At 34.5% G+C, this 8,005-nt stretch overlaps 2 non-coding genes across 2 annotated transcripts; one reads left to right on the forward strand and one right to left on the reverse strand.

Annotated features, from left to right (window-relative positions):
* The first annotated feature begins 6,919 nt into the window (after nt 1-6,919).
* On the forward strand, nt 6,920-7,036 carry Trnal-caa. The gene is made up of 2 exons: nt 6,920-6,957; nt 6,991-7,036. It is a non-coding gene; the product is annotated as a tRNA-Leu (tRNA).
* Nucleotides 7,037-7,341: 305 nt separating this feature from the next.
* Trnaq-cug lies at nt 7,342-7,413 on the reverse strand. Its single transcript has one exon. It is a non-coding gene; the product is annotated as a tRNA-Gln (tRNA).
* Between the last annotated feature and the right edge of the window lie 592 nt (nt 7,414-8,005).

Consider the following 8,005-nt stretch of genomic DNA (forward strand, 5'->3'; position numbering starts at 1 on the left):
ATAATCAGGTAATTAAAAGGAAACAGTTCCATCACAGGTTTCTGACTTCACATAAGCGAATTTTCTTATTTTGACTTTTTTTTTCATATTTTTCGTTTATGTTTAGAAAGTTCACATGATGAACACTTGGAGTCTTGCGCGACTGCCCATATTGCTTGTGCCTTCAGCCGGTTCTGACAGTAAATTGCGTGAAATATTTTGCTATGCTACCAATCTTTGAGTTGAAGTACAAGGCTATGGAAAAATGAAAAAGCTATCGATAATGCATTAACACTTGACTGCGACTCAGAGTCGCTGAAAATGCCAGTAGGCCTATTAGAATTCCTATGATCAAGAATAATCAATTACTAAGTTATTCCACACAAAAAAGAAACTAAAACTGCAAGCTCTGATTTAGTAATAACATTAAATAAGTAAAAAAAAACTTCAAGAAATTATTACTTATCTAACTGTACAAATGATAAATGAAGTCACACTACGCAAGTGACTATGCTAACTATTTACTCATTTGATATGCGAGTATAATATATGTTATACCTACACTAATAATTGTAAAAGGGAGAGTTGAATCAATAGAAATGATTCCCCACGCAGAAAATCTTGGTATTTCCTGAAAACATTTAACCGAGCTTCTATAATAGCATATTTCTTTGCTAATTTATTTTTGCTCATAATTGATATCTTATACATATAAGAAGAAAACGTTCCTGCAATATCAGTTATGCGAGAAGCTGAATTGCAAACATTTATGTATAAGATAAATTGCAAAATACAAGTACTTAATTCCATTATCAACATTTCGTTTTTAGCAAGTAAAGTATCCCAAATATCGCAAAGTACCAAAATAAATGTACCACTGCTGTATATTGTCCAAAAGAACAATATTTTAGAATAAGTATCTTGAAATGACTTCGCAATGTAATATAAATCCATATATTTTGCAGAAATTCGATCTATTACTATGGCATTATCAACGCTATTATTTATCATTGTTACATATAAACATTCGAACCCGTTTTCTATTTCTACGCATATTACGCTAAATAACATGAAAAATAAATACGGTATTATACGCATAAAAACAGTATAAAGTATTTCAGAAATGGAAAATACGACGTAAGAATTATTATTGGGAGCTGTGGTTTGAAAATTGCGAGATTTTACCCACTTCTCTGGCATTAAATCTTTGTTTCCCGAAGCAATAGCAAAAACACAAAAAATAATACTCGAAACGCATAGAATCCAAATCAAGGTAACTTTAAATAATAGAATATTTCTGTTGACTCCGCTTGATATTTTCAGATCTAAGTCCTGAAATAATTTGATTAAATTAGTATATATGGTCTTTCTCTTCGTATAAAAATGATATAAAGACAGTAATGGTGAAATTGTAATCATCATAAAATAAATTGTTTTTACATTATTTACGACCGACAACTGATTGTATACCATGAAAATCTCTACCGAAAGCCTATAACAAGTATAGACGAATGCAGTAGTCAATACCGATTTACCATAAGTTGTGAATTTGTTATTCAGATTTAAACCATAGAAAGCGAGACTTTTGAGTAAAGGTTTCCATGAGCGCTCAAAGCCGATGATTGTCTTCTCTTCACATTCAACTTTCGATGTCACGTGTATCGATGTTACTGGACTCATGTTCTTCGAATTGTAGTTTAAATTTTCGGTAATCTTCACTGAAATATAAACGAGTAGTGTTATATTACTAAACACAAATTTCAATTTATTATTAAATTCATGCAGAATAAAGGTAATCATGATAAACACTGTTTAATACATACGTAAAAATTAAATTGAAAAAATATAGTTATAAAAACATATTGCATACATACACATAGGCCTACATAGACATGTACTGTACTGTATAATAGGAACGTAGGAATAACGTACTGTATATGTTGCAGTCAAAACCTGTTTTTAGTTAGAACGCGTTTTAACAAGTTGAAACTAGTTTATACTGGCTGTCTTTGTTAAAACGAGTTTTGTCTAGTTAAAACTAGTTTTAACTCAAATTCATTTTTGGCTAGCAGTAAATTCTAGTTTTAACTAGACAAAACCAGTTTTGTCTAGTTAATTTACTGCTGTACATGTTTTGATTTTAGATAAAACTAGTTTTAACTTTGAACATTAGTTAAAACTAATTTTAGCTACATAAATATGTTTGGGGGAAATAAATAAAGTTATGTATAGCGATTCGGGGGAAGATGCCTAACATTTTGCTTATGAAGGAAATTATAGCGCTAATTTGGGTTTTGGAGGCCTCTAATGAAAATATCATATTCTGGAGTATGTTTTTCAAATAAAACTTTGGAGTTTATTTAATTAAAAGAAATTGTATTTTGTGTTTGCAATGACGACTTTTTCACTGTCTGGCATTTTAGGCATCTCACTTTAAGTATCCGGGTGAGATGCCAAATGCTATTAGGGTAAGATAACAAATATAATTGCATAAAATTAATTTTCGAATTTCTTAACCAAATTTAATTTATTGCATATGTAGTACAAAGTACTTCATAGCAAGTATAATAGCACAGTATAAGTATTGTTAAGTTTCCGCCTGTTCTAACGTACTCTTTAGTTAGCTGAAAGCTTTTTTCAGTCCAAAAACCTTTTTGAGAAGTCCTTATATAATTTCTAAGCATATCCTGCAATAAAACGACAAAAACAAAAAATTATTAAAAATAGGCATATTGGAATTCAATTAACAAAAAATAGGCATTTTACCCCAAGAAAAATGTGGCATCTTTTGGGATTTTGTTGGGGTAAGATGCCTAGTAGAGTCACGTGCTCCAGCATGTCCGATCGGGATCGACGGTAGCTGACAATGGAAACTTTAGAACCTTAACTACATCATACATTAATTGTTTTTCGCAATTTTTAATAAATTCTATTTTAACTTTTAGTTTAAAATTACTCTAGAAACATTTTACAACAAAAACTTTGTTCTTATCTAGCTTTCATTCTTCTCAGATGCAGAAAATGAAGTAACGGTAGCCAACTACAGCTTTCCTCACTCAATATTGGCCCAACGATTTATCATACAAATACGTGACAATATGTGANGTCCCCTCTTTGTCGACATCGGCTTCTCGGGTGTCATTTCGACCTCCACCAAAACTTATCTGTGTTTGTCGACATACGCCGGCGATTGTTCGAATGTATAATAATTTAAGTAAATATTCGGTCTTTCACTGACGTATTTTGTATGTGTCGACATTCACCGGAGAATATCGACATTCACTAATTTCGGTCTTTCACAGTAACATATATGTAAAATTCTTTGGCATTGAAATGTATACCACAGCAGCTTCTGTATTGTAAATATTAATAATGTAACCAATTGTTTTTATCTGAATCTGTAAATACGCATTTGTAACCTTGTTTGTATCAAACTTAGCTATGTATTTTTTCCATGTAATCTGTAAAATCATTGTAATAAATGCAATGCAGGCACCAATGGTGCCTCCCATGCCTTCTCTTCACACTATTCTCTCTCCCTTTCTTTTCACACTTCGATCTCATGCTTTCTCTTTCCTTCTACTTCCCACAGAGCAAAGTCCGTAGCTACAAAAAAACGGATAGCTCTCTTACCTCTTTATCTCAATGTCTCAATGTGGGCATGAGTGAAAGACTACAGACAAAAATCAAAATGGTCCGTTTCTATAGAAAGACACTTGGAAATCGAAATTCTGTCAAAATATCGATATTTTTAGCATTAAACTGAGACACCACGCAACAATAGAATTTCGACAATTGTCTGTTGCTTTGTTCGAATGCGATTGTTTCGAGTATTTTTGGAGAGTTTTGCTGAAGTTTTTGCGATAATTTTGGGTAAGTTTAGTCCCTGATCGTTCTAGATTTAGGTATTTTTTAACATTGTTAGGTACTAAATCACAATTAGCAGCGATAATTTTCCCACAACGAATATTCCATTACAACTTTATACTCATTTTTGTTTAGAATTTTTCTTATACTTAAAATGGTCATTTTCTAAAACTTTCTGTCGTATTTATATTATGATTTTTGAATATTCTCTTAATTTCACGTTCGTTTTACAATATTTAATACTCGGTTTTTATTGTTTGCAGGATGGATAATTTTAAATCGCTAAAGAATTGGAATACCTCTGGAGGACAGAGTGCGGAGGAAAGCTCCTCGACATCAGGATCGTCTTCCTCTTCGATTCGAGCGATTCGCGTGCGTCCGAAAGAAGTGCTGGAGGGTGAGAAGGAACCCGACAAGAAACGGGTCATTGTCACCATTCCCGATGAGAGCACCTCGTCTGTCATCGACTACCTGGAACAGAGATATCCAGAAGTTCCGGAATAGTCGGTGCAGAGAGAGGCACGCGAGGAACGAGTGGAAGGGGAGTGTAAATCGATCCTGAAAAAAAGGAAAAAGAAGCCTTGGTGGAAGAAGTTCTTCTTCTGGAAGAAATAAATCTCCGAGGTCTTCTTATTAAATGTGACTTTTATTTTCGATTGTGACATTTTTACCCGGATGTGACTTTTATTCCCGATTGTGACTTTTTTACCCGGATGTGGACTTTTACCTGACTTTGACCTAATGACCGGATGTGTCTTTTAATGGCGGTTTGGCGTCTTCCGTTTCCTGCTGGCAATTTTTGGAATGATACATGTCCTTCGTCATCGCTTACGACGGACGTGTTCTTCCGCTTCAGTTAATTAAAGTCGACGGTGACAACTTAGCATCGTCTTCGGTCGTCTGAAATCTCTCAACTGACGATGAAATTCTGACCGGAAAATAATGGATTTTCGCCAGCAACGTGCGTGTCAACACTGGACACCCGAATAAAAACAAAAGGGAAATAGCGCAGTTAGCATATGTCTAAGCCACAATTATAATTATGTTGAACAATTAAACGTGTATATAAACTGTTACTTAATAAAACTTTTTGAATTTATATTGATTGATTATGTGTATCAGTTTAAATACAGTATTATATCTGCACATTTTATTTCTGGACTAATTTATAATTAAAGTTGAAATAATCTTTCTAACAATTAAACCGAAAGTCAAAGCAGAAGAAAATGTACGGGATTCATAACGAAAAAAATATATAAAAATAAAAGAAGAAAAAGTCATTTTAAAAACTTGCCAATTTCTATCGATACAAAAGCACGAAATAAAATGCTATAAAACAGAGATTTTTAAACTGAAGTGTGTCTCTGCGAGTACTTTGTTAAGAATAATTCTCTAACTTAATATCAACTTAATATCAGAAAAGTTGTCAATAAATGAAATTATAAAGTCTTTGTAATTTTGTTTGTTGAGGATTTATCTAGTGTACGGTACGATCATCTGCCACTGTGTACAATGTACAATGTAGAATACAGAATAAGGTTAAAAATTGCAGCAGATTTTCTTACGTGTGTTTAGAGCAAATGAGAGTTCGAATGAGATTTAACAAATTCAAACTCGAGTCATCCTATAAAAAATAAATTCAAGTTTTTACTTGTTAGGACTAGGATCGGAATAAAGTTAAAGCTTAACCGCCGTCTACCAATGATGGGCTTTTAAAAGGCCATCTTAGTCACTACAGGATAGAGAGAGTCAAATAAAGAAGAAAGCTTTCTTTGACGTAATTGTATTCAATTTTTATTAATGATTATATTTGAGTGGTGTATTCCAACAAAGATCCAGCTCCACAAGTTTCTTTTTGGAAAATAAAACTTTTACATTCTAAGAATTAGACTAATTACTTAAACATTTTTAAAAATATTCATTTTTATATTTATGATCGACGTATAAGTGTATAACACACTCATTTTTAAAAGCTAGAGAAAAAATAATTGATATTGGAAATTTTGGGCTTGTTTTGGAATCCGAAACTAACAAATAAGTTCAAAATAGATACATATAACGCAGTGATCAAAACAGTTAGCGGAACACGTGACTGCTCTAATCGAGGAGAGAACATCATCGATTCCATCCCATATCACACAGATATGCAGCAGTTTTGGACCATACAACCGGCTAAAGTCAGCACAATACCCTGTATTTACTGGCAATTTAACCTAGCTGCAAAGTATGTCTTAAGATAAGATTAGGAGAAATTTTTTAAACTAGATTAAAAATCTCCTATTATGTATAAATGTTTTTAGCCGAAATCCTACTGAAGTCAGTACTTTACCTTAAAAGTTGGTTATTGATAAGTCATGTGATTTTCATAGACAGTTCTTCAGTATTTTATTTATTTAAAATAAACGACACTATGGCCATTGGCCTATTCCAACTGAAAAAATACATATATAAACCACAAACAATCAACAAAGAAAGAACAAAATAATAAAAAAAAACTCAATTCAGTTGTTTAACAACTTTTTAAAATTGTTCCTAAGTTCTCATATCTTTATGATATTTAACAACTAAAACTAAAGATGTAAATTTACACATACACCAAGCAATTTTTCACCATATTTTAAATTTATTTAATTTAAATTACATGCTCTCAATCTCAAATTAATAATGTACTGTTTCGCTTCCGTACATCATACTTTTCCTGTTAGCAATAGATTCGGGCCTGTCCTCTATTTAACTCCTTTCGAGAAAAGAGTTTCGAATTGAAATAAAGTGACTTCTGTCTTGCATTAGAAGTACGCCAATCGGGACCTCCCGTCTCTAATTCCAATTCTCTGGTGTCAAAATGGAAAAACGACTCGTAATTTAACGTCGACGTCATCACTGAGTCGGGGGAAATTTCATTTCTTGTAAGAGACAAAACATGTCATAACTTCTTCGAGATTCCGTAAACTAAACAATTGCAATTGATTCGTCGTTTAGTTAGTTAAACGTCGGCCTGTCATAAAACTGCTTGAACATAACGAGAAATGAACATTATCCATTGTTTAGGCATCAATCGTAATCGCAGAATAACGTCAGGATGGCCGAGCGGTCTAAGGCGCCAGACTCAAGGTAGACCTTTCCTGTATAATTCGGGAGCGTGCATTCTGGTCCACGATAGTGGGCGTGGGTTCGAATCCCACTCCTGACACGAACTTTTGTTATGAGCGGTTGATTGAAAATGTCTATTTTAGTGTGACGTAAGCGCCCGGAAGACATTTTGTGATTCGAAACTATAATGCTAATTGGGTCACAACTTTGCAACATGTTGAATTCCGTTTTGAAACCGTCGCTGAAGTAGAATAAACATATGGAAACGTTGCAAAGCGTCGAGCAGAAACTCTGCACTTGCGTGAAGCACAGTTTCTGTTCTAAATTCAAAGCAAAAGAAGTTTGTGAATTCTACTGTCGCTGTCGCCTTCAATTGCGTGAACGATGACAGGGCCAAGAAAAAAAAGGCCCCACCGAGATTTGAACTCGGATCACTGGATTCAGAGTCCAGAGTGCTAACCATTACACCATGGGACCTCGCCAGATCCGCCTGCCGCATATCACCTTAATGCATTGCAGATTGCCTTATCGACTATCGCGTAAAGATATCGCCGCATCTGTTGTTGCCGATAATGGAAGTCTCTCCGTCTACACTTTCTCGTTAAAAAGCGAAGCTGTTGCCACAAATCTGTCGCGAACAGAATGACGGTTGAGGTCGGCGGACATGGTGAAAAAGAATTTAAGAAACGTGTTTCGTTTCGTCGTGTGGAAAGCAAACGGATCGTAAATTGTCGATGGCTGTCCGTGATCGGTGTCTAAATAATCGAATCACTAATTCGTTTCAAGCGTGTTTTTATCGGAAGCGGTCACGGCGCTCGCACCACAGAGGCACAATACTGACACTTGCATTGCACCAAATCGTGCAATGCAAGTGTCAGTTGGAGAACGTCGCGATTTCCACTACGAAAGACAGCGTGCGATCGAAAATACTTAACGAATTTCAGCCGAATCGTTGAACGACGCCCATCAAATTAGTTAACGCGAAGAAAGGTGAGGATGTTCCGCCCTGCGCGATATACGACGGAGGACGATAACTCTTTTGCGACACTCAAATCTCCGTTGCATGTGA

The sequence above is a fragment of the Centruroides sculpturatus genome, unplaced genomic scaffold (genome assembly GCF_000671375.1).
Source record: "Centruroides sculpturatus isolate CEXI.00-Female unplaced genomic scaffold, Cexi_2.0 scaffold1741, whole genome shotgun sequence".
Lineage (NCBI taxonomy): Eukaryota > Metazoa > Arthropoda > Arachnida > Scorpiones > Buthidae > Centruroides > Centruroides sculpturatus.